This window comes from Cupressus sempervirens, chromosome 7 (genome assembly GCF_028749045.1).
Source record: "Cupressus sempervirens isolate cs-2001-9-10 chromosome 7, ASM2874904v1, whole genome shotgun sequence".
NCBI classification, from domain to species: domain Eukaryota; kingdom Viridiplantae; phylum Streptophyta; class Pinopsida; order Cupressales; family Cupressaceae; genus Cupressus; species Cupressus sempervirens.
In genome coordinates, this window is record NC_143124.1 from 692,670,967 (window position 1) to 692,698,466 (window position 27,500).

Consider the following 27,500-nt stretch of genomic DNA (forward strand, 5'->3'; position numbering starts at 1 on the left):
AAACCGGTCAACTTATTTTTTTGGTTAACGCCCAAAGTTTTGAACTCAAATCGAGTTGGCTACCACAACTCGAATCGCCTCCGAATTTTTCACACAACCCATGTCACCGTGCTCGACTTGATTCTAAGTGCCCCGAGTCATGTACGTGGTCCAAAAGAGGTCAACCTTTTTTTTTTGGGGGGTTAATGCCCAAAGCTTTCAACTCGAACCGTGTCGGCAACCCCGACACGAATCGCCCCAATTACCCGAACCCCGACTCGAATCGCGTCGAGCTTTAACCGCCTCCAATTTTTTCGCACGACTCATGTCACCGTGCTCGACATGATTCTAAGTGCGCCGAGTCATGTGCGTGATCCAAAGGCGGTCAACTCTTTTTTTCGGTTAACGCCCAAAGTTTTCAACCCAAATTGTGTCAGCGACCCCGACTCGTATCGCCTCGAGCCTTAACCGCCTCTAGTTTTTTTGCAGGACTCATGTCACCGTGCTCGACTTGGTGCCCCGAGTCATGTATGTGATCCAAAAGTGGTTAACTTCTTCCTTCTTTGGTTAACACCCAAAGATTTCAACCCGAATCATGTCAGCAACCCCAACTCAAATAGCCTCGAGCCTTAATCGCCTGCAATTTTTTCGAACCACTCATGTCACCGTGCTTGACTTGATTCTATGTGCCCCAAGTCATGTACGTGATCCAAAAGCGATTAACTCTTTTTCTGGCTAACGGCCAAAGTTTTTGAATTGACTCAGCTACCCCGACTCGAATTTCCTCGAGCCTTAACCGCCTCCATTTTTTTTTTTTGCCCGACTCATGTAATCGCACTCGCCTTGATTCTGAGTGGCCCGAGTCACTTACGTGATCAAAAACCGGGTAACTTTTTCTTTTTTCTTTTTTTTGTCAAGTCCCAAAGTTTTGAACTCGAATAGAGTCGGATGCCCCGACTCGAGTCGTCTCCAAATTTTTTGCACGACTCATGTCACCGTGCTTGACTTGATTCTAAGTGCCCTGAGCCGTGTACATGATCCAAAAGCGGTTAACTTTTTCTTTTTGGTTAACGCCCAAAGTTTTCAACCTGACCCGCCTCGGCAACCTCGACTCGAAGCGCCTCGAGCCTTAATGGCCTCCAATTTTTTTGCACGACTCATGCCACCGTCGACTTTTCGCTCGAATCATGTCACCCAGGGCACCTCGATGCTACGTGACCCGAGCCCTGTGCGCGATCCAAAACCGGGTAACATTTTTTTTTGAACTCCCAAAATTTCATTCTTTTTTGCCTTACGAGGCCTATCATGATCTCTTTTTATAAAGAAAATTCTCAAATCGGATCGTTTCGGCTACCCTACCTCGAATCCGGCTAGCTAGGCGTAACGCCTCGAGTCGGCTCGGCAATACGTGAACTGAAACTTGTGCGTGATCCAAAAGCGGGTAACTTGTTTTTTTTTTTTTTTTTTTTTGTAATGCCCAAAATTTAGCGCTTTTCGCTGTACAGGGCCTCTCATTATTTTTTTTGTTTTTTTTTTTTTTTTCCCCTCGTCGACCCACTCTGGCGACCCAGTCGGGTCGCCCGAGGCTGGGGCGACGGAGATGGGTTGACCTAGTCGGGTGACCCAAGTTGGGTCGACCCAGGCGTGCGATCCTGGCTGGGGACAGCAAGTCGATTCTATAAGTTTGCTTGCCAATTTTTCTAGCCAGGTTGGCTCACCAAGTCATCTAACCATGTGGTCTTTGCCAAATCAAGAATTGACTCTTTAAGTCCACTCACAGCTCGTCAAGATGGCTCACCAAGATGACTTACCATCTCGCCTCACCAGGTTGCCCCACCAGGTCGCCTCTTCTTTAAGACCGCTCACCATGTCGGCTCCCCAAGCCACCTCACCGAGTCGACTATTCAGGTTGCCTCACCAAGTCGACCCCTTAAGTTCGCTCACCAAGTCAGCTCCCTAAGTCAGCTCACCAAGTCGAATCACCTAGTCGTTTTACCACCTTACCCCAGCAGGTGTGCTCACCAAGTCGCCCCGCCGAGTTGCTTCTCTAAGCCCACTGACCATGTCAGCTCACCAAGTCAACTCTTTAAGTTCGCTCACCAGGTCAGCCCGCCCAAGTCGCCTCTTTAAGTTCGTTCGCCAGGTCAGCCCGCCCAAGTCGCATCAGCGGAGCCCACTCACCATGTCAGCTCACCAAGTCAGTTGTTCAAGTACGTTGCCAAGTCAACTCTTTAAGTTCGCTCGCCAGGTCAGCTCGCCCAAGTCGCCTCTTTAAGTTCGTTCGCCAGGTCGGCCCGCCCAAGTCGCATCAGCGGGCTAACTCGCCGAGTCACCTCACGAAGTTGACTCTTTAAGTGCGCTCACCAAGTCAGCTCACCAAGTCGACTCACCATCTCGCCTCGATAATTTGGCTTGCCGAGTTACCCCACCAAGTCGTCGCCTCTTCAAGCCCGCTCACCGTGTCAGCTCATCAGGTCGGCTCACCAAGTCGACTAATCAAGTAGGCCCACCAAGTCGCCTCAAGGATAGCTCCTCACCATGAGTCGCCTCACCATGTTGACTCTTTGAGCCCGCTCGCCGGGTCGCCTCACCAAGTCGACTCGAGTACGTTGCCAAGTCGACTCTTTAAGTTCGCTCGCCGGGTCGACTCGCCAAGTCAGCTCACCATGTCATCTCAACGAACCAACTCGCCGAGTCGCCTCACCACGTCGGCTCTCTAATACCACTCGCCAAGTCGCCCCACCAACTCGCCCCGTTAGGCCCACTCACCACATCGCCTCGTTAGGCCCACTCTCACCAAGTGGACTCTTTAAGTCTGCTCATAAAGTCGAGCCACCAAGTACTCTCACCAAGTCGACTCTTTAAGTCCTTTCATCGAGTCACCCAACCAAGTACTCTCACCAAGTCAACTCTTTAGGTCTGTTCATCAAGTCACCCCGCAAAGTCGACCCTCTAAGTTCGTTCATCGAGTCACCCGACCAAGTCGACTGTTTAAGTCCTTTCATCAAGTCACCCCGCCAAGCTGACTCTTTAAGTCCGTTCATCAAGTCACCAGAACAACTACTCTCACCAAGTCGACTCTATAAGTCCGTTCATCAAGTCGGCCCACCAAGTACTCCCACCAAGTCGACTCTTTAAGCCCGTTCATCAGTTCACTCCGCCAAGTACTCTCACCAAGTCAACTCTTTAGGTCCGTTCATCAAGTCACCCTGCCAAGTCGACCCTTTAAGTCCGTTCATCAAGTCGCCCTGCCGAGTTGCTTCTCTAAGCCCACTCACCATGTCAGCTCACCAAGTCGGTTGTTCAAGTACGTTGCCAAGTCAACTCTTTAAGTTCGCTCGCCAGGTCAGCCCGCCCAAGTCGCCTCTTTAAGTTCGTTTGCCAGGTCGGCCCGCCCAAGTCGCATCAGCGGGCTAACTCGCCGAGTCACCTCACGAAGTTGACTCTTTAAGTGCGCTCACCAAGTCAGCTCACCAAGTCGACTCACCATCTCGCCTCGATAAGTTGGCTTGCCGAGTTACCCCACCAAGTCGTCGCCTCTTTAAGCCCGCTCACCGTGTCAGCTCGTCAGGTCGGCTCACCAAGTTGACTAATCAAGTAGGCCCACCAAGTTGCCTCAAGGATAGCTCCTCACCATGTTGACTCAATGAGTCGCCTCACCATGTTGACTCTTTGAGCCCGCTCGCCGGGTCGCCTCACCAAGTCGACTCGAGTATGTTGCCAAGTCCACTCTTTAAGTTCGCTCGCCAGGTCGACTCGCCAAGTCAGCTCACCATGTCATCTCAACGAACCAACTCGCCGAGCCGCCTCACCACATCGGCTCTCTAATACCACTCGCCAAGTCGCCCCACCAACTCGCCCCGTTAGGCCCACTCTCACCAAGTGGACTCTTTAAGTCTGCTCATAAAGTCGAGCCACCAAGTACTCTCACCAAGTCGACTCTTTAAGTCATTTCATCGAGTCATCCAACCAAGTACTCTCACTAAGTCACCTCTTTAGGTCCATTCATCAAGTCACCTCGCAAAGTTGACCCTCTAAGTTCATCCATCGAATCACCCGACCAAGTCGACTGTTTAAGTCCTTTCATCAAGTCACCCTGCCAGGTCAGCCCACAAATTACTCTCACCAAGTCGACTCTTTAAGTTCGTTCATCAAGTCGCCCCGCCAGGTCGGCCCACCAAGTGGACTCTTTAAGTTCATTCATAAAGTCACTCTGCCAAGTCGGCCCACCAGGTCGACTCTTTAAGTTCGTTCATCAAGTCACCCCGCCAGGTCAGCCCACCAACTACTCTCACCAAGTCGACTCTTTAAGTTTGCTCACCAAGTCACCCCGCCAGGTCGGCCCACCAAGTACTCTCACTAGGTCGACTCTTTAGGTTTGTTCATCAGGGCACCCCACTAAGTACTCTCACCAAGTCGACTCTTTAAGTTCGTTCATCAAGTCGCCCCGCTAGGTCGGCCCACCAAGTACTCTCACCAAGTTGACCCTTTAAGTTTGGTCATCAACTCACCCCGCCAGGTCGGCCCACCAAGTACTCTCACAAAGTCGACTCTTTAGGTTCGTTCATCAATTCACCCCGCCAGCTCGGCCCACCAAGTTCTCTCACCGGGTCAACTCTTTAAGTTCGTTCATCAAGTCACCCCGCCAGTTCGACCCACCAAGTACTCTAACAAAGTTGACTCTCTAAGTTCGTTCATCAAGTCACCCTGCCAGGTCAGCCTAGCAAGTACTCTCACCAAGTCACCCCGCTACTTCGACCCACCAAGTCGACTCTTTAAGTTCGTTCATCAAGTCACCCGGCCAAGTCGGCCCACCAAGTCGACTCTTAAAGTCCGTTCATCAAGTCACCCGGCCAAGTCGGCCCACCAAGTCGACTCTTTAAGTCCGTTCATCAAGTCACGTGACCAGGTCAGCCCACCGAGTACTCTCACCAAGTTGACTCTTTAAGTTTGTTCATCAAGTCACCCCACCAAGTACTCTAACCAAGTCGATTCTTCAAGTGCGTTCATCAAGTCACCCGACCAACTACTCTCACCAAGTCGACTCTTTTAATATGTTCATCAAGTCACCCCACCAAGCACTCTCACCAGGTCAACTCTTTAGGTCCGTTCATAAAGTCACCCCACCAAGTCGACCCTTCAAGTGCGTTCATCAAGTCACCCCACCAAGTACTCTCACCAATTCGACTCTTTAAGTCTTTTCATCAAGTCACCACACCAAGTACTCTCACCAAGTCAACTCTTTAGGACCGTTCATCAAGTCACCTTGCCAAGTCGACCCTTGAAGTCCGTTCATCAAGTCACCCCACCAAGTCGACTCTTTAAGTCAGTTCACGAAGTCACCCAACCAGGTCGGCCCACCAAGGACTCTCACCAAGTCGACTCTCTAAGTCTGTTCATCAGGTCACCCCACCGAGTACTCTCACCAAGTCAACTCTTTAGGTCCGTTCATCAAGTCACCCCGCAAAGTCGACCCTCTAAGTTTGTTCATCGAGTCACCCGACCAAGTCGACTGTTTAAGTCCTTTCATCAAGTCACCCCGCCAAGCCGACTCTTTAAGTCCGTTCATCAAGTCACCAGAACAACTACTCTCACCAAGTCGACTCTATAAGTCCGTTCATCAAGTCGGCCCACCAAGTACTCCCACCAAGTCGACTCTTTAAGTCCGTTCATCAGTTCACCCCGCCAAGTACTCTCACCAAGTCAACTCTTTAGGTCCGTTCATCAAGTCACCCTGCCGAGTTGACCCTTTAAGTCCGTTCATCAAGTCGCCCTGCCGAGTTGCTTCTCTAATCCCACTCACCATGTCCGCTCACCAAGTCGGTTGTTCAAGTACGTTGCCAAGTCAACTCTTTAAGTTCGCTCGCCAGGTCAGCCCGCCCAAGTCGCCTCTTTAAGTTCATTCGCCAGGTCGGCCCGCCCAAGTCGCATCAGCGGGCTAACTCGCCGAGTCACCTCACGAAGTTGACTCTTTAAGTGCGCTCACCAAGTCAGCTCACCAAGTCGACTCACCATCTCACCTCGATAAGTTGGCTTGCCGAGTTACCCCACCAAGTCGTCGCCTCTTTAAGCCCGCTCACCATGTCAGCTCGTCAGGTCGGCTCACCAAGTCGACTAATCAAGTAGGCCCACCAAGTCGCCTCAAGGATAGCTCCTCACCATGAGTCGCCTCACCATGTTGACTCAATGAGTCGCCTCACCATGGTGACTCTTTGAGCCCGCTCGCCGGGTCGCCTCACCAAGTCGACTTGAGTACATTGCCAAGTCGACTCTTTAAGTTCGCTCGCCGGGTCGACTCGCCAAGTCAGCTCACCATGTCATCTCAACGAACCAACTCGCCGAGTCGCCTCACCACGTCGGCTCTCTAATACCACTCGCCAAGTCGCCCCACCAACTCGCCCCGTTAGGCCCACTCACCACATCGCCCCGTTAGGCCCACTCTCACCAAGTGGACTCTTTAAGTCTGCTCATAAAGTCGAGCCACCAAGTACTCTCACCAAGTCGACTCTTTAGGTCCTTTCATCGAGTCACCCAACCAAGTACTCTCACCAAGTCAACTCTTTAGGTCTGTTCATCAAGTCACCCCGCAAAGTCGACCCTCTAAGTTCGTTCATCGAGTCACCCGACCAAGTCGACTGTTTAAGTCCTTTCATCAAGTCACCCCGCCAAGCCGACTCTTTAAGTCCGTTCATCAAGTCACCAGAACAACTACTCTCACCAAGTCGACTCTATAAGTCCGTTCATCAAGTCGGCCCACCAAGTACTCCCACCAAGTCGACTCTTTAAGCCCGTTCATCAGTTCACTCTGCCAAGTACTCTCACCAAGTCAACTCTTTAGGTCCGTTCATCAAGTCACCCCGCCAAGTCGACCCTTTAAGTCCGTTCATCAAGTCACCCCGCCGAGTTGCTTCTCTAAGCCCACTCACCATGTCAGCTCACCAAGTCGGTTGTTCAAGTACGTTGCCAAGTCAACTCTTTAAGTTCGCTCGCCAGGTCAGCCCGCCCAAGTCGCCTCTTTAAGTTCATTCGCCAGGTCGGCCCGCCCAAGTCGCATCAGCGGGCTAACTCGCTGAGTCACCTCACAAAGTTGACTCTTTAAGTGCACTCACCAAGTCAGCTCACCATGTCGACTCACCATCTCGCCTCGATAAGTTGGCTTGCCGAGTTACCCCACCAAGTCGTCGCCTCTTTAAGCCCGCTCACCGTGTCAGCTCGTCAGGTCGGCTCACCAAGTCGACTAATCAAGTAGGCCCACCAAGTTGCCTCAAGGATAGCTCCTCACCATGAGTCACCTCCCCATGTTCACTCAATGAGTCACCTCACCATGGTGACTCTTTGAGCCCGCTCGTCGGGTCGCCTCACCAAGTCGACTCGAGTACGTTGCCAAGTCGACTCTTTAAGTTCGCTCACCGGGTCGACTCGCCAAGTCAGCTCACCATGTCATCTCAACAAACCAACTCGCCGAGTCGCCTCACCACGTCGGCTCTCTAATACCACTCGCCAAGTCGCCCCACCAACTCGCCCCGTTAGGCCCACTCTCACCAAGTGGACACTTTAAGTCTGCTCATAAAGTCGAGCCACCAAGTACTCTCACCAAGTCGACTCTTTAAGTCCTTTCATCGAGTCACCCCACCGAGTACTCTCACCAAGTCAACTCTTTAGGTCCGTTCATAGAGTCACCCCACCAAGTCGACCCTTCAAGTGCGTTCATCAAGTCACCCTGCCAGGTCAGCCCACCAAGTTGAATCTCTAAGTCCGTTCATCAAGTCATCGTCCCGATCTGGCCGAGCCGTTCTGGCTGAGCCATGCTGGCCGAGCCGATCTGGGCGAGCCATTCTGGCCGACCCGATCCTGCCGAACCGTTCTGGGCAAGCCATGCTGGCCGAGCCGATCTGGGCGAGCCATTCTGGCCGAGCCGATCTGGGTGACCCGTTCTGGCCGAGCCGATCTGGGCGAGCCGTTGTGGCCGAGCCATGCTGGCCGAGCTGATCTGGGCGAGCCGTTCTGGCTGAGCCATGCTGGCCGAGCCGATCTGGGCGAGCCGTTCTGGCCGAGCCGATCTGGCCGAGCTCCAAAAATGGTGTCGTGGATGGCTGTTTGGTCGCCTCTGTGCCAACTCGATCGGCACAACATTGGGAATGGTTTGACAACGGTTGTCGTTCCAATGTGTCATCGGGATGTCTTGGAACGCGGCCTTCCAAGGGCGAGCTCGCGTCTAGCACTTGGATTGTGCTTCGTCACAAGTGAATGGGGAGATCTCTTTGTGAACGGCGGCATGGCGATTGCAAGAGAAAATTGACTTAGTAGTCGGAGCATTGGCATCGGGCCATTGTGACGGCCTTGCAATTTCTCTATAATTGCAACCTATGTTTGCGCAGTAGCAGAGTTTGCATGTATGATTGGGCTTTGTTCTTGACGGTTCCAAGTACTCTCACCAAGGCTGGGCGAGCCATGCTGGCCGAGCCGATCTGGGCGAGCCATTCTGGCCGAGCCGTTTTGGCCGAGCCATGCTGGCCGAGCCGATCTGGGCGAGCCGTTCTGGCCGAGCCGATCTGGGCGAGCCAATCTGGGCGAGCCATTCTGGCCGAGCCGATCTGGGCGAGCCGTTCTGGCCAAGCCATGCTGGTCGAGCCGTTCTGGCCGAGCCATGCTGGCCGGGCCGATCTGGGTGAGCCGTTCTGGCCAAGCCGATCTGGCCGAGCTCCAAAAACGGTGTCGTGGATGGCTGTTTGGTCGCCTCTGTGCCAACTCGATCGGCACAACATTGGGAATGGTTCGACAGCGGTTGTCGTTCCAATGTGTCATCGGGATGTCTTGGAACGTAGCCTTTCAAGGGCAAGCTCGCGTCTAGCACTTGGATTGTGCATCGTCACAAGTGATTGGGGAGATCTCTCTGTGAACGGCGGCATGGCGATTGCAAGCGAAAATTGACTTAGTAGTCGGAGCATTGGCCTCGGGCCATTGTGACGGCCTTGCAATTTCTCTATAATTGCAACCTATGTTTGCGCAGTACCAGAGTTTGCACGTTAGATTGGCCTTTGTTCTTGACAGTTCGAAGTACTCTCACCAAGGCTGGGCGAGCCATGCTGGCCAAGCTGATCTGGGCGAGCCATTCTGGCTGAGCCGATCTGGGAGAGCTCCAAAAACGGTGTCGTGGATGGCTGTTTGGTCACATTTTTCATTGAATTGGATTTTTAAGGGAGTTGTCCACGCTGTCACAGATTTCTAATGCAGAGCGAGCCTCGCACTAATAGCTTATATAGGAGAGGTTGTTGCCGCGAGCCTCTCCCATGCCCCTTTCATTGATTCAACATTGGTGTCTAGGCAGATCGGATTGTTGGCTTTTCAAACGGTGTATGCTGATGTTGAATGAATGAAAGGGGCATGAAGCGATCTCAGTGCTTTTCCTCGGCTCTCCTTTAGATCATGTTTTCCGATGACTCAATTTTGGAAAAGGTGAGGCAGCGGTTGCCGATCCATGGCGTGTGTTTTTGGTGGTTTTAAAACTTGATCTAAACGTGAGCCTTTGTCTAGCACTCCGGCGTTGCTTGGTATAATGGCAATTTGCTATGGGTGCTCGGCGCTCTAGCAATTTGTCATGGTGTACTTATCGCGGCTACATGGGAGCTTTAATATCGAAAGCTCTCGGCGAAAAATGGTGGCCGAGCCATGCTGGCGGACCCGATCTGGCTTAGCCGTTTTCGTCGACCCGATCTGGCTCTCGTTTCTCACTCCATCGGCGCAAATTCGGGAGTTGTTCGACAGCGGTTGTCGTTCCAATGTGTCATTGCGGTGATCTGGAGAGCGATGCTAAGTGCGGGAGCTTGCGTCTAGCATTTGGGTATGTTTGTGCAAGTGAGCAGGGGAGCTTCTCTTATCGGAACCTCTCCGTGGCCTTTGAATATAGACCCAGTGCCGATGATATCGATGGATACGAGCCTTGGATTATAAAATTGTTCAGCTAACATTGGTTTTTGTGAGAGATGGGTACGAAAGCACTTCCCGATCGATACGCGGGAGTTCCCTAAGATCGCCTCTGTGCCAACTCTATCGGCACAACATTGGGAATGGTTCGACAGCGGTTGTCGTTCCAATGTGTCATCGGGATGTCTTGGAACGCGGCCTTTCAAGGGCGAGCTCGCGTCTAGCACTTGGATTGTGCGTCGTCACAAGTGAATGGGGAGATCTCTCTGTGAACGGCGGCATGGCGATTGCAAGAGAAAATCGACTTAGTAGTCGGAGCATTGGCCTCGGGCCATTGTGACGGCCTTGCAATTTCTCTATAATTGCAAGCTATGTTTGCGCAGTAGCAGAGTTTGCATGTTAGATTGGCCTTTGTTCTTGACAGTTCGAAGTACTCTCACCGAGTCAGCAAGTCACCATGCTGGCCGAGCCGATCTGGGCGAGCTCCAAAAACGGTGTCGTGGATGGCTGTTTGGTCAAATTTTTCATTGAATTGGATTTTTAAGGTTTTTGTCCGCGCTATCGCAGATTTCTAATGCAGAGCGAGCCTCGCACTAATAGCTTATATAGGACAGGTTGTTGCTGCGAGCCTCTCCCATGCCCCTTTCATTGATTCAACATTGGTGTCTGGGCGGATCGGATTGTTGGGTTTTCAAACGGTGTATGCTGATGTTGAATGAATGAAAGGGGCATGAAGCGATCTCAGTGCTTTTCCTCGGCTCTCCTTTAGATCATGTTTTCCGATGACTCAATTTTGGAAAAGGTGAGGCAGCAGTTGCCAATCCATGGCGTGTCTTTTTGGTGATTTTAAAACTTGATCTAAACGTGAGCCCTTGTCTAGCACTCCGGCGTTGCTTGGTATAATGGCAATTTGCTATGGGTGCTCGGCGCTCTAGCAATTTTGTCATGGTGTACTTATCGCTGCTACATGGGAGCTTTAATATCGAAAGCTCTCGGCGAAAAATGGTGGCCGACCCGATCTGGCTTAGCCGTTTTCGTCGACCCGATCTGGCTCTTCTTTCTCACTCCATCGGCACAAATTCGGGAGTTGTTCGACAGCGGTTGTCGTTCCAATGTGTCATTGCGGTGATCTAGAGAGCGATGCTAAGGGCCGGAGCTTGCGCCTAGCATTTGGGGATGTTTGTGCAAGAGAGTAGGGGAGCTTCTCTTATCGGAACCTCTCCGTGGCCTTTGAATATAGACCCAGTGCCGACGATATCGATGGATACGAGCCTTGGATTCTAAAATTGTTCAGCCAGCTAACATTGGTTTTTGTGAGAGATGGGTATGAAAGCACTTCCCGATCGATTCGCGGGAGCTCCCTAAGATCGCCTCTGTGCCAACTCGATCGGCACAACATTGGGAATGGTCCGACAGCGGTTGTCGTTCCAATGTGTCATCGGGATGTCTTGGAACGCGGCCTTTCAAGGGCTAGATCGCGTCTAGCACTAGGATTGTGCGTCGTCACAAGTGAATGGGGAGATCTCTCTGTGAACAGCGGCATGGTGATTGCAAGAGAAAATTGACTTAGTAGTCGGAGCATTGGCCTCGGGCCATTGTGACGGCCTTGCAATTTCTCTATAATTGCAAGCTATGTTTGCACAGTAGCAGAGTTTGCATGTAAGATTGGCCTTTTTTCTTGACAGTTCCAGGAGATGACCTTCGGAACTTTTGGATTGGGCCCCTTCAAGGTGAAATTCATCCAGTTGATCGGATGAGCTCGATGACCATTTCACTCCCTTGGCTCCATGAATTCAAATCCCATCCAGCTGCCGTGAAGCCATCCCGATTTTGCTATGCGAGGGCTCTCTCCCCAGAGTCATTCTCTTTGCAACAACTTCTTTGGCAAAAAAATTTCAGAATGGTTCGGCAGCGGTTGTCATTCCAATGGTGCCGTTGTGGTGGTTGCCTGGGCAGTGATCTGAAGGGCGAGCCATCGTCTAGCAGTTGGGCTGCGCATCACGGGTGACAAGGGAGCCTTTGTAATCGGAAGCTCCCTGTGACCATTCGATGAGAAGAGCCATTGCTTGTGCGAGCAAGGATGAATGCAGCCTCGGATTCCAAAGGAAATCAACGACATCGGATCTATATATAAGAGCGGAATGAAGCAGCAGCCCGTTTGCCATGTGCGGCTCCCCAAAGTTGCTCGTCTCTCTCACTCCATCGGCACAAATTCGGGAGTTGTTCGACAGCGGTTGTCGTTCCAATGTGTCATTGCGGCGATCTGGAGAGCGATGCTAAGGGCGGGAGCTTGTGTCTAGCATTTGGGATGTTTGTGCGAGCGAGCACAGGGGAGCTTCTCTTATCGGAACCTCTCCGTGGCCTTTGAATATATAGACCCAGTGCCGACGATATCGATGGATACGAGCCTTGGATTCTAAATTTGTTCATAGCTAAGATTGGTTTTTGTGAGAGATGGGTACGAAAGCACATCTCGATTGCTACGCGGGAGCTCCCTAAGGTCGCCTCTGTGCCAACTCGATCGGCACAACATTGGGAATGGTTCGACAGCGGTTGTCGTTCCAATGTGTCATCGGGGGATGTCTCGGAAAGTGGGCTGGCCTTTCAAGGGCGAGCTCGCGTCTATCACTTGGATTGTGCATCGCGTAGCAAGTGAATGGGGAGATCTCTCTGTGAACGGCGGCATGGTGATTGCAAGAGAAAATTGACTTAGTCGGAGCATTGGCCTCGGGCCACTGTGATGGCTTGGCAATTTCTCTTTAATTGCAACCTATGTTTGCGCAGTAGCAGAGTTTGCAAGTAAGACGGTCCTTGTTCTTGAGAGTTCCAGGAGATGACCTCCGGAACTTTTGGATTGGGCCCCTTCAAGGTGAAATTCATCCAGTTGATCGGATGAGCTCGATGACCATTTCAGTCCCTTGGCTCCATGAATTCACATCTCCTAACCGATGACAATCTTTTGCTCCTTAGACGACCTCATAATAAATTGGGTCGTGGATGGCTGTTTGGTCAGAATTTTCAACGATTTGGATTTTTATGGCGAATGTCGGCGTGTTCGCTAATTTCTAATGCAGAGTGAGCCTCGCACTAATAGCTTATATAGGAGAGGTTGTTGCTGCGAACCTCTCCCGTGCCCCTCTCATTGATTCAACGGCGGTGTCAAGGCGGATGGAAATGTCGGATTTTGAAACGGTGGACGCCGACGTTGAATCAATTGGAGGGGCATGAAGCCCACCCTCGAGGTGCTATTCCTCGACTCTCCTTTAGATCATGTTTTCTTGTCACTCAGCTGGCACAATTTCGGAAAGCAGTTGGGCTGCGCGTCACGAGTGACAAGGGAGCCTTTGTGATCGAAAGCTCCCCGTGGCCATTCGATGAGAAGAGCCATTTCTTGTGTGAGCAAGGACGAATGCAGCCTCGGATTCCAAACGAAATCAACGACATCGGATCTATATATAAGAGCGGAATGAAGCAGCAGCCCGTTTGCGATGCGCGGCTCCCCAAAGTTGCTATTCTTTCTCACTCCATCGGGGCACAAATGCGGGAGTTGTTCGACAGCGGTCGTCGTTCCAATGGTGTCATTGCGGCGAAATTTGTTCACAGCTAAGATTGGTTTTTGTGAGAGATGGGTATGAAAGCACATCCCGATTGCTACGCGGGAGCTCCCTAAGGTCGCCTCTGTGCCAACTCGATCGGCACAACATTGGGAATGGTTCGACAGCGGTTGTCGTTCCAAAGTGTCATCGGGGGATGTCTTGGAAAGTGGTGTTTCTTTCAAGGGCGAGCTCGCGTCTAGCACTTGGGTTGTGCGTTGCGTCACAAGTGAATGGGGGATGTCTTGGAAAGTGGTCTTTCTTTCAAGGGCGAGCTCGCGTCTAGCACTTGGATTGTGCGTCGCGTCACAAGTGAATGGGGAGATCTCTCTGTGAACGGCGGCATGGTGATTGCAAGAGAAAATTGACTTAGTCGGAGCCATTGGCCTCGGGCCATTGTGACGGCCTTGCAATTTCTCTTTAATTGCAACCTATGTTTGCGCAGTAGCAGAGTTTGCATGTAAGATGGGCCTTGTTCTCGAGAGTTCCAGGAGATGACCTCCGGAACTTTTGGATTGGGCCCCTTCAAGGTGAAATTCATCCAGTTGATCAGATGAGCTCGATGACCATTTCAGTCCCTCGGCTCCATGAACTCACATCTCCTAACCGATGACAATCTTTTGCTCCTCTGCCGACCTCATAAAAAATTGGGTCGTGAATGGCTGTTTGGTAGGAATTTTAAAGGATTTGGATTTTTAAGGCAGATTTCGGTGTGTTCGCTAATTTCTAATGCAGAGCGAGCCTCGCACTAATAGCTTATATAGGAGAGGTGGTTGCCGCGAGCCTCTCCCGTGCCCCTCTCATTGATTCAACGCCGGTGTCAAGGTGGATGGATATGTCAGATTTTGAAAAGGTGGACGCCGACGTTGAATCAATTAGAGGGGCATGAAGCCCAACCTGGATGTGCTATTCCTCGACTCTCCTTTAGATCATGTTTTCTTCTCACTCAGCTAGCGCAATTTCGGAAAAAAAGGTTTGGCAGCGGTCGCCATCCCTCACCGCGTCTACTTGGTGATTTTAAAACTCGATCTAAAACGAGAGCCCTCGCCTAGCACCTCCGTCCGGTGTTGCTCAGGTATTGCATAAAATTATGCCAACGGCGCGAATCCCCCAACGAATGCCTACGCTTGGACCCTCTCTTAGATCACCTTCTTCAATCACTCGACCGACGCAACTACGGAAGAGACTTGGCAGCGGTTACCATTCTACAGCGCGTCTGTTCAGCGATTTCGAAGTTGATCTAATGGCGAGCCCTTGTCTCTAGCCATGAGGTGGGTGCTTGGCGCTCTAGCAAAATTTTTTGCGTGCCTATCGTGGCTACAATGGGAGAGGTGGTTGCCGCGAGCCTCTCCCGTGCCCCCCTCATTGATTCAACGCCACTGTCAGGGCGGATGGATATGTCAGATTTTGAAACGGTGGACGGCGACATTGAATCAATTAGAGGGGCATGAAGCCCACCCTCGAGGGTGCTATTCCTGGACTCTCCTTTAGATCACGTTTTCTTGTCACTCAGCTGGCACAATTTTGGAAAAACGTTTGGCAGCGGTTGCCAGCCCTCACCGCGTCTACTCGGTGATTTTAAAACTCGATCTAAAATGGGAGCCCTCGTCTAACACCTCCGTCCGGTGTTGCTCGGGTATTGCATAAATTTATGCCATCGGCGCGAATCCCCCAACGAATGCCTACGCTTGGACCCTCTCTTAGATCACCTTCTTCGATCACTCGACCGACGCAACTATGGAAGAGACTTGGCAGCAGTTGCCATTCTACAGCGCGTCTGTTCAGCGATTTCGAAGTTGATCTAATGGCGAGCCCTTGTCTCTAGCCATGAGGTGGGTGCTTGGCGCTCTAGCAAAATTTTTTGCGTGCCTATCGTGGCTACAACGGGAGAGGTGGTTGCCGCGAGCCTCTCCCGTGCTCCCCTCATTGATTCAACGCCGCTGTCAGGGCGGATGGATATGTCGGATTTTGAAACGGTGGACGCCGACGTTGAATCAATTAGAGGGGCATGAAGCCCACCCTCGAGGGTGCTATTCCTGGACTCTCCTTTAGATCATGTTTTCTTGTCACTCAGCTGGCGCAATTTCAGAAAAAGGTTTGGCAGCGGTTGCCAGCCCTCACCGCGTCTACTTGGTGATTTTAAAACTCGATCTAAAATGGGATCCCTCGTCTAGCACCTCCGTCCGGTGTTGCTCGGGTATTGCATAAATTTATGCCATCGGCGCGAATCCCCCAACGAATGCCTACACACTTGGACCCTCTGTTAGATCACCTTCTTCGATCACTCGACCGACGCAACTACGGAAGAGACTTGGCAGCGGTTGCCATTCTACAGCGCGTCTGTTCAGCGATTTCGAAGTTGATCTAATGGCGAGCCCTTGTCTCTAGCCATGAGGTGGGTGCTTGGCGCTCTAGCAAAATTTTTTGCGTGCCTATCGCGGCTACAACGGGAGAGGTGGTCACCGCGAGCCTCTCCCGTGCCCCCCTCATTGATTCAACGCCGCTGTCAGGGCGGATGGATATGTCGAATTTTGAAACGGTGGACGGCGACGTTGAATCAATTAGAGGGGCATGAAGCCCACCCTCGAGGGTGCTATTCCTGGACTCTCCTTTAGATCATGTTTTCTTGTCAACTCAGCTGGCGCAATTTCGGAAAAAGGTTTGGCAGCGGTTGCCAGCCCTCACCGCGTCTACTTGGTGATTTTAAAACTCGATCTAAAACGGGAGCCCTCGTCTAGCACCTCCGTCCGGTGTTGCTCGGGTATTGCATAAATTTATGCCATCGGCGCGAATCCCCCAACAAATGCCTACACGCTTGGACCCTCTCTTAGATCACCTTCTTCGATCACTCGACCGACGCAACTACGGAAGAGACTTGGCAGCGGTTGCCATTCTCCAGCGCGTCTGTTCAGCGATTTCGAAGTTGATCTAATGGCGAGCCCTTGTCTCTAGCCATGAGGTGGGTGCTTGGCGCTCTAGAAAAATTTTTTGCGTGCCTATCGCGGCTACAACGGGAGAGGTGGTTGCCGCGAGCCTCTCTCGTGCCCCCCTCATTGATTCAACGCCGCTGTCAGGGCGGATGGATATGTCAGATTTTGAAACGGTGGACGGCGACGTTGAATCAATTAGAGGGGCATGAAGCCCACCCTCGAGGGTGCTATTCCTGGACTCTCCTTTAGATCATGTTTTCTTGTCAACTCAGCTGGCGCAATTTCGGAAAAAGGTTTGGCAGCGGTTGCCAGCCCTCACCGCGTCTACTTGGTGATTTTAAAACTCGATCTAAAACGGGAGCCCTCGTCTAGCACCTCCGTCCGGTGTTGCTCGGGTATTGCAAAAATTTATGCCATCGGCGCGAATGCCCCAATGAATGCCTATGCTTGGACCCTCTCTTAGATCACCTTCTTCGATCACTCGACCGACGCAACTGTGGAAGAGACATGGCAGCAGTTGCCATTCTACAACGCGTCTGTTCAGCGATTTCGAAGTTGATCTAATGGCGAGCCCTTGTCTCTAGCCATGAGGTGGGTGCTTGGCGCTCTAGCAAAATTTTTTTGCGTGCCTGACGCGGCTACAAGGGGAGAGGTGGTTGCCGCGAGCCTTTCCCGTGCCCCCCTCATTGATTCAACGCCGCTGTCAGGGCGGATGGATATGTCGGATTTTGAAACGGTGGACGGCGACGTTGAATCAATTAGAGGGGCATGAAGCCCCACCCTCGAGGGTGCTATTCCTGGACTCTCCTTTAGATCATGTTTTCTTGTCACTCAGCTGCCGCAATTTCGGAAAAAGGTTTGGCAACGGTTGCCAGCCCTCAGCGCGTCTACTTGGTGATTTTAAAACTCGATCTAAAACGGGGAGCCCTCGTCTAGTACCTCCGTCCGGTGTTTTGCTCGGGTATTGCATAAATTTATGCCATCGGCGCGAATCTCCCAACGAATGCCTACGCTTGGACCCTCTCTTAGATCACCTTCTTCGATCACTCGACCGACGCAACTACGGAAGAGACTTGGCAGCGGTTGCCATTCTACAGCGCATCTGTTCAGCGATTTCGAAGTTGATCTAATGGCGAGCCCTTGTCTCTAGCCATGAGGTGGGTGCTTGGCGCTCTAGCAAAATTTCAGGAGTTGTTCGACAGCGGTTATCGTTCCAATGTGTCATTGCGGTGATCTGGAGAGCGATGCTAAGGGTGGGAGCTTGTGTCTAGAATTTGGGATGTTTCTGCGAGCGAGCAGGGGAGTTTCTCTTATCGGAACCTCTCTGTGGCCTTTGAATATATAGACTCAGTGCCGACGATATCGATGGATGCGAGCCCTTGGATTCCAAATTTGTCCACAGCTAACATTGGTTTTTGTGAGAGATGGGCACGAAAGCACATCCCGATTGCTACGCGGGAGCTCCCTAAGGTCGCCTCTGTGCCAACTCGATCGGCACAACATTGGGAGTGGTTCGACAGCGGTTGACGTTCCAATGTGTCATCGGGGGATGTCTTGGAAAGTGGTCTTTCTTTCAAGGGCGAGCTCGCGTCTAGACCTTGGATTGTGCGTCGCGTCACAAGTGAATGGGGAGATCTCTCTGTGAACGGCGGCATGGTGATTGCAAGAGAAAATTGACTTAGTCGGAGCCATTGGCCTCGGGCCATTGCGACGGCCTCGCAATTTCTCCTTAATTGCAACCTATGTTTGCGCAGTAGCAGAGTTTGCATGTAAGATGGGCCTTGTTCTCGAGAGTTCCAGGAGATGACCTCCGGAACTTTTGGATTGGGCCCCTTCAAGGTGAAATTCATCCAGTTGATCGGATGAGCTCGATGACCATTTCAGTCCCTCGGCTCCATGAACTCACATCTCCTAACCGATGACAATCTTTTGCTCCTCTGCCGACCTCATAAAAAATTGGGTCGTGAATGGCTGTTTGGTAGGAATTTTAAAGGATTTTGATTTTTAAGGCGGATGTCGGTGTGTTCGCTAATTTCTAATGCAGAGCGAGCCTCGCACTAATAGCTTATATAGGAGAGGTGGTTGCCGCGAGCCTCTCCCGTGCCCCCCTCATTGATTCAACGCCGCTGTCAGGGCGGATGGATATGTCGGATTTTGAAATGGTGGACGGCGACGTTGAATCAATTAGAGGGGCATGAAGCCCACCCTCGAGGGTGCTATTCCTAGACTCTCCTTTAGATCATGTTTTCTTGTCAACTCAGCTGGCGCAATTTCGGAAAAAGGTTTGGCAGCGGTTGCCAGCCCTCACCGTGTCTACTTGGTGATTTTAAAACTCGATCTAAAACAGGAGCCCTCGTCAAGCACCTCCGTCCGGTGTTGCTCGGGTATTGCAGAAATTTATGCCATCAGCGCGAATGCCCCAACAAATGCCTACGCTTGGACCCTCTCTTAGATCACCTTCTTCAATCACTCGACCGACGCAACTGCGGAAGAGACATGGCAGCGGTTGCCATTCTACAGCGCGTCTGTTCAGCGATTTCGAAGTTGATCTAATGGCGAGCCCTTGTCTCTGGCCATGAGGTGGGTGCTTGGTGCTCTAGCAAAATTTTTTTGTGTGCCTGACGCGGCTACAAGGGGAGAGGTGGTTGCCGCGAGCCTTTCCCGTGCCCCCCTCATTGATTCAACGCCGCTGTCAGGGCGGATGGATATGTCGGATTTTGAAACGGTGGACGGCGACGTTGAATCAATTAGAGGGGCATGAAGCCCCACCCTCGAGGGTGCTATTCCTGGACTCTCCTTTAGATCATGTTTTCTTGTCACTCAGCTGCCGCAATTTCGGAAAAAGGTTTGGCAGCGGTTGCCAGCCCTCAGCGCGTCTACTTGGTGATTTTAAAACTCGATCTAAAATGGGGAGCCCTCGTCTAGTACCTCCGTCCGGTGTTTTGCTCGGGTATTGCATAAATTTATGCCATCGGCGCGAATCTCCCAATGAATGCCTACGCTTGGACCCTCTCTTAGATCACCTTCTTCGATCACTCGATCGACGCAACTACGGAAGAGACTTGGCAGGGGTTGCCATTCTACAGCGCGTCTGTTCAGCGATTTCGAAGTTGATCTAATGGCGAGCCCTTGTCTCTAGCCATGAGGTGGGTGCTTGGCGCTCTAGCAAAATTTTTTGCGTGCATATTGTGGCTACAAGGGGAGAGGTGGTTGCCGCGAGCCTCTCCCGTGCCCCCCTCATTGATTCAACGCCGCTGTCAGGACGGATGGATATGTCGGATTTTGAAACGGTGGACGGCGACGTTGAATCAATTAGAGGGGCATGAAGCCCACCCTCGAGGGTGCTATTTCTTGACTCTCCTTTAGATCATGTTTTCCTGTCACTCAGCTGGCGCAATTTCGGAAAAAGGTTTGGCAGCGGTTGCCAGCCCTCACCGCGTCTACTCGGTGATTTTAAAACTCGATCTAAAACGGGAGCCCTCGTCTAGCACCTCCGTCCGGTGTTGCTCGGGTATTGCATAATTTTTTGCTATCGGCGCGAATCCCCCAACGAATCCCTAGCCTTGGACTCTCTCTTAGATCACCTTCTTCTATCACTCGACCGACGCAATTACGGAAGAGGCTTGGCAGCGGTTGCCATTCCACAGCGCGTCTGTTCAGCGATTTCGAAGTTGATCTACTAATGGCGAGCCCTTGTCTAGCCATGAGGTGGGTGCTTGGGGCTCTAGCAATTTTTTGTGTGCCTATCGCGGCTTACAATGGGAGCTTTGACATAAAAAGTTCTCGGCGACCCTCCCCAATAGAAATCAGGGCTGGTGTTCGCGAAAGACACGTTATTCGGATTTTTGGAATATTGGCACCAGCATCGTTTCTATTGGGAGGGCTGTGAAGCCATCCCGATTTTTCTATGCGAGGGCTCTCTCCCCAGAGTCGTTCTCTACGCAACAACTTCTTTGGCACAAAATTTTCAGAACGGTTCGGCAGCGGTTGTCGTTCCAATGGTGCCGTTGTGGTGGTTGCCTGGGCAGCGATCTGAAGGGCGACCCGTCATCTAGCAGTTGGCCTGCGCATCACGAGTGACAAGGGAGCCTTTGTTATCGGAAGCTCCCCGTGGCCATTCGATTAGAAGAGCCATTTCTTGTTTGAGCAAGGACGAATGCAGCCTCGGATTCCAAATGAAATCAACAATTTCGGATCTATATAAGAGCGGAATGAAGCACAGCAGCACAGCCCGTTTGCTATGCGCGGCTCCCCAAAGTTGCTCTTCTTTCTCACTCCATTGCCACAATTTCGAGAGTTGTTCGACAGCGGTTGTCATTCCAATGTGTCATTGCGGTGATCTGGAGAGCGATGCTAAGGGCGGGAGCTTGTGTCTAGAATTTGGGATGTTTGTGCGAGCGAGCAGGGGAGTTTCTCTTATCGGAACCTCTCCGTGGCCTTTGAATATATAGACTCAGTGCCGACGATATCGATGGATGCGAGCCCTTGGATTCCAAATTTGTCCATAGCTAACATTGGTTTTTGTGAGAGATGGGCACGAAAGCACATCCCGATTGCTACGCGGGAGCTCCCTAAGGTCGCCTCTGTGCCAACTCGATCGGCACAACATTGGGAGTGGTTCGACAGCGGTTGACGTTCCAATGTGTCATCGGGGGATGTCTTGGAAAGTGGTCTTTCTTTCAAGGGTGAGCTCGCGTCTAGACCTTGGATTGTGCGTCGCGTCACAAGTGAATGGGGAGATCTCTCTGTGAACGGCGGCATGGTGATTGCAAGAGAAAATTGACTTAGTCGGAGCCATTGGCCTCGGGCCATTGCGACGGCCTCGCAATTTCTCCTTAATTGCAACCTATGTTTGCGCAGTAGCAGAGTTTGCATGTAAGATGGGCCTTGTTCTCGAGAGTTCCAGGAGATGACCTCCGGAACTTTTGGATTGGGCCCCTTCAAGGTGAAATTCATCCAGTTGATCGGATGAGCTCGATGACCATTTCAGTCCCTTGGCTCCATGAACTCACGTCTCCTAACCGATGACAATCTTTTGCTCCTCTACCGACCTCATAAAAAATTGGGTCGTGAATGGCTATTTGGTAGGAATTTTAAAGGAGAATGGCTAATTTCTAATGCAGAGCGAGCCTCGCACTAATAGCTTATATAGGAGAGGTGGTTTCCGCGAGCCTCTCCCGTGCCCCCCTCATTGATTCAACGCCGGTGTCAAGGCGGATGGATATGTCGGATTTTAAAATGGTGGACGCCGACGTTGAATCAATTAGAGGGGCATGAAGCCCACCCTCGAGGGTGCTATTCCTGGACTCTCCTTTAGATCATGTATTCTTGTCACTCAGATGGCGCAATTTCGGAAAAAGGTTTGGCAGCGGTTGCCAGCCCTCACCGCGTCTACTCGGTGATTTTAAAACTCGATCTAAAACGGGAGCCCTCGTCTAGCACCTCCGTCCGGTGTTGCTTGCTCGGGTATTGCATAAATTTATGCCATCAGCGCGAATCCCCCAACGAATGCCTACGCTTGGAACCTCTCTTAGATCACCTTCTTCGATCACTCGACCGACGCAACTACGGAAGAGACTTGGCAGCGGTTGCCATTCTACAGCGCGTCTGTTCAGCGATTTCGAAGTTGATCTAATGGCGAGCCCTTGTCTCTAGCCTTGAGGTGGGTGCTTGGCGCTCTAGCAAAATTTTTTGCGTGCCTATCGCGGCTACAAGGGGAGAGGTGGTGTCCGTGAGCCTCTCCCGTGCCCCCCTCATTGATTCAATGCCGCTGTCAGGGCGGATGGATATGTCGGATTTTGAAACGGTGGACGCCGACGTTGAATCAATTAGAGGGGCATGAATTCCACCCTCGAGGGTGCTATTCCTGGACTCTCCTTTAGATCATGTTTTCTTGTCACTCAGATGGCGCAATTTCGGAAAAAGGTTTGGCAGCGGTTGCCAGCCCTCACCGCGTCTACTCGGTGATTTTAAAACTCAATCTAAAACGGGAGCCCTCGTCTAGCACCTCCGTCCGGTGTTGCTCGGGTATTGCATAAATTTATGCCATCGGCGTGAATCCCCCAACGAATGCCTACGCTTGGACCCTCTCTTAGATCACCTTCTTCAATCACTCGACCGACGCAACTACGGAAGAGACTTGGCAGCGGTTGCCATTCTACAGCGCGTCTGTTCAGTGATTTTGAAGTTGATCTAATGGCGAGCCCTTGTCTCTAGCCATGAGGCGGGTGCTTGGTGCTCTAGCAAAATTTTTTGCGTGCCTATCGCGGCTACAAGGGGAGAGGTGGTTGCCGCGAGCCTCTCCCGTGCCCCCCTCACTGATTCAACGCCGCTGTCAGGGGGGATGGATATGTCGGATTTTGAAACGGTGGACGACGACGTTGAATCAATTAGAGGGGCATGAAGCCCATCCTCGAGGGTGCTATTCCTGGACTCTCCTTTAGATCATGTATTCTTGTCACTCAGATGGCGCAATTTCGGAAAAAGGTTTGGCAGCGGTTGCCAGCCCTCACCGCGTCTACTCGGTGATTTTAAAACTCAATCTAAAACGGGAGCCCTCGTCTAGCACCTCCGTCCGGTGTTGCTCGGGTATTGCATAAATTTATGCCATCGGCGTGAATCCCCCAACGAATGCCTACGCTTGGACCCTCTCTTAGATCACCTTCTTCAATCACTCGACCGACGCAACTACGGAAGAGACTTGGCAGCGGTTGCCATTCTACAGCGCGTCTGTTCAGTGATTTTGAAGTTGATCTAATGGCGAGCCCTTGTCTCTAGCCATGAGGCGGGTGCTTGGTGCTCTAGCAAAATTTTTTGCGTGCCTATCGCGGCTACAAGGGGAGAGGTGGTTGCCGCGAGCCTCTCCCGTGCCCCCCTCACTGATTCAACGCCGCTGTCAGGGGGGATGGATATGTCAGATTTTGAAACGGTGGACGACGACGTTGAATCAATTAGAGGGGCATGAAGCCCATCCTCGAGGGTGCTATTCCTGGACTCTCCTTTAGATCATGTATTCTTGTCACTCAGATGGCGCAATTTCGGAAAAAGGTTTGGCAGCGGTTGCCAGCCCTCACCGCGTCTACTCGGTGATTTTAAAACTCGATCTAAAATGGGAGCCCTCGTCTAGCATCTCCGTCCGGTGTTGCTCGGGTATTGCATAAATTTATGCCATCGGCGAGGAATACCCCAACGAATGCCTACGCTTGGACCCTCTCTTAGATCACCTTCTTCGATCACTCGACCGACGCAACTACGAAAGAGACTTGGCAGCGGTTGCCATTCTACAGCGCGTCTGTTCAGCGATTTCGAAGTTGATCTAATGGCGAGCCCTTGTCTCTAGCCATGAGGTGGGTGCTTGGCGCTCTAGCAAAATTTTTTGCGCGCCTATCGTGGCTACAAGGGGAGAGGTGGTTGCCGCGAGCCTCTCCCGTGCCCCCCTCATTGATTCAAAGCCGCTGTCAGGGCGGATGGATATGTCGGATTTTGAAACGGTGGATGGCGACGTTGAATCAATTAGAGGGGCATGAAGCCCACCCTCGAGGGTGCTATTCCTGGACTCTCCTTTAGATCATGTATTCTTGTCACTCAGATGGCGCAATTTCGGAAAAAGGTTTGGCAGCGGTTGCCAGCCCCCATCGCGTCTACTCGGTGATTTTAAAACTCGATCTAAAACGGGAGCCCTCGTCTAGCACCTCTGTCCGGTGTTTCTTGCTCGGGTATTGCATAAATTTGTGCCATCGGCGCGAATCCCCCAACGAATGCCTACGCTTGGACCCTCTCTTAGATCACCTTCTTCAATCACTCGACCGATGCAACTACGGAAGAGACATGGCAGCGGTTGCCATTCTACAGCGCGTCTGTTCAGCGATTTCGAAGTTGATCTAATGGCGAGCCCTTGTCTCTAGCCATGAGGTGGGTGCTTGGCGCTCTAGCAAAATTTTTTGCGTGCCTATCGCGGCTACAAGGGGAGAGGTGGTGTCTGCGAGCCTCTCTCGTGCCCCCCTCATTGATTCAACGCCGCTGTCAGGGCGGATGGATATGTCGGATTTTGAAACGGTGGACGCCGACGTTGAATCAATTAGAGGGGCATGAAGCCCACCCTCGAGGGTGCTATTCTTGGACTCTCCTTTAGATCATGTTTTCTTGTCACTCAGATGGCGCAATTTCGGAAAAAGGTTTGGCAGCGGTTGCCAGCCCTCACCGCGTCTACTTTGTGATTTTAAAACTCGATCTAAAACGGGAGCCCTCGTCTAGCACCTCCGTCCGGTGTTGCTCGGGTATTGCATAAATTTATGCCATCGGTGCGAATCCCCCAATGAATTCCTACGCTTGGACCCTCTCTTAGATCACCTTCTTCGATCACTCAACCGACGCAACTGCGGAAGAGACTTGGCAGCGGTTGCCATTCTACAGCGCGTCTGTTCAGCGATTTCGAAGTTGATGTAATGGCGAGCCCTTGTCTCTAGCCATGAGGTGGGCGCTTGGCGCTCTAGCAAAATTTTTTGCGTGCCTATCGCGGCTACAAGGGGAGAGGTGGTTGCCGCAAGCCTCTCCCATGCCCCCCTCATTGATTCAACGCCGCTGTCAGGGCAGATGGATATGTCGGATTTTGAAACGATGGACGGCGACGTTGAATCAATTAGAGGGGCATGAAGCCCACCCTCGAGGGTGCTATTCCTGGACTCTCCTTTAGATCATGTTTTCTTGTCACTCAGACAGCGGAATTTTGGAAAAAGGTTTGGCAGCGGTTGCCAGCCCTCACCGCGTCTACTCGGTGATTTTAAAACTCGATCTAAAACAGGAGCCCTCGTCTAGCATCTTCGTCCGGTGTTGCTCGGGTATTGCATAAATTTATGCCATCGGTGCGAATCCCCCAACGAATGCCTACGCTTGGACCCTCTCTTAGATCATCTTCTTCGATCACTCGACCGACGCAACTACGGAAGAGACTTGGCAGCGGTTGCCATTCTACAGCGCGTCTGTTCAGCGATTTCGAAGTTGATCTAATGGCGAGCCCTTGTCTCTAGCCATGAGGTGGGTGCTTGGCGCTCTAGCAAAATTTTTTGCGTGCCTATCGCGGCTACAATGGGAGAGGTGGTTTCCGCGAGCCTCTCCCGTGCCCCCCTCATTGATTCAACGCCGCTGTCAGGGCGGATGGATATGTCAGATTTTGAAACGGTGGACGGCGACGTTGAATCAATTAGAGGGGCATGAAGCCCACCCTCGAGGGTGCTATTCCTGGACTCTCCTTTAGATCATGTTTTCTTGTCAACTCAGCTGGCGCAATTTCGGAAAAAGGTTTGGCAGCGGTTGCCAGCCCTCACCGCGTCTACTTGGTGATTTTAAAACTCGATCTAAAATGGGAGCCCTCGTCTAGCACCTCCGTCCGGTGTTGCTCGGGTATTGCAGAAATTTATGCCATCGGCGTGAATCCCCCAACGAGAATGCCTACGCTTGGACCCTCTCTTAGATCACCTTCTTCGATCACTCGACCGACGCAACTGCGGAAGAGACTTGGCAGCGGTTGCCATTCTAAAGCGCATCTGTTCAGCGATTTCGAAGTTGATCTAATGGCGAGCCCTTGTCTCTAGCCATGAGGTGGGTGCTTGGCGCTCTAGCAAAACTTTTTTGCGTGCCTATCGCGGCTACAAGGGGAGAGGTGGTTGCCGCGAGCCTCTCCTGTGCCCCCCTCATTGATTCAACGCCGCTGTCAGGGCGGATGGAAATGTCAGTTTTTGAAACGGTGGACGCCGACGTTGAATCAATTAGAGGGGCATGAAGCCCACCCTCGAGGGTGCTATTCCTAGACACTCCTTTAGATCATGTATTCTTGTCACTCAGATGGCGCAATTTCAGAAAAAGGTTTGGCAGTGGTTGCCAGCCCTCACCGCGTCTACTCGGTGATTTTAAAACTCGATCTAAAATGGGAGCCCTCGTCTAGCACCTCCGTCCGGTGTTGCTTGCTCGGGTATTGCATAAATTTATGCCATCAGCGCCGAATCCCCCAACGAATGCCTGCGCTTGGACCCTCTCTTAGATCACCTTCTTTGATCACTCGACCGACGCAACTACGTAAGAGACTTGGCAGCGGTTGCCATTCTACAGCGCGTCTGTTCAGCGATTTCGAAGTTGATCTAATGGCGAGCCCTTGTCTCTAGCCATGAGGTGGGTGCTTGGCGCTCTAGCAAAATTTTTTGCATGCATATCGCGGCTACAAGGGGAGAGGTGGTGTCCGCGAGCCTCTCCCGTGCCCCCCTCATTGATTCAACGCCGCTGTCAGGGCGGATGGATATGTCGGATTTTGAAACGGTGGACGCCGACGTTGAATCAATTAGAGGGGCGTGAAGCCCACCCTCAAGGGTGCTATTCCTGGACTCTCCTTTAGATCATGTTTTCTTGTCACTCAGATGGCGCAATTTCGGAAAAAGGTTTGGCAGCGGTTGCCAGACCTCACCGCATCTACTCGGTGATTTTAAAACTCGATCTAAAACGGGAGCCCTCGTCTAGCACCTCCGTCCGGTGTTGCTTGCTCGGGTATTGCATAAATTTATGCCATCGGCGCGAATCCCCCAACGAATGCCTACGCTTGGACCCTCTCTTAGATCGCCTTCTTCGATCACTCGACCGACGCAACTATGGAAGAGACTTGGCAGCGGTTGCCATTCTACAGCGCGTCTGTTCAGTGATTTCGAAGTTGATCTAATGGCGAGCCCTTGTCTCTAGCCATGAGGTGGGTGCTTGGCGCTCTAGCAAAATTTTTTGCGTGCCTATCGCGTAAAGCATGTTTTCTAGTCACTCAGCTGGCGCAATTCCAGAAAAAGGTTTGGCAACGGTTGCCAGCCCTCACCGCGTCTTCTTGGTGATTTTAAAACTCGATCTAAAACGGGAGCCCTCGTCTAGCGGATCTATGCCAACTCGATCGGCACAACATTGGGAAATGGTTCGACAGCGGTTGTCGTTCCAATGTGTCATCGGGGGATGCCTTGGAAAGTGGCCTTTCAAGGGCGAGCTCGCGTCACAAGTGAATGGGGAGATCTCTCTGTGAACGGCGGCATGGTGATTGCAAGAGAAAATT

The 27,500-nt window shown here is 51.9% G+C and overlaps 1 long non-coding RNA gene across 1 annotated transcript in view; it reads left to right on the forward strand.

The window, feature by feature from the left end:
• LOC149549088 (uncharacterized) overlaps nucleotides 1-27,500 on the forward strand; it is a 166,628-nt gene that overhangs the window by 67,400 nt on the left and 71,728 nt on the right. The window lies entirely within an intron of this gene.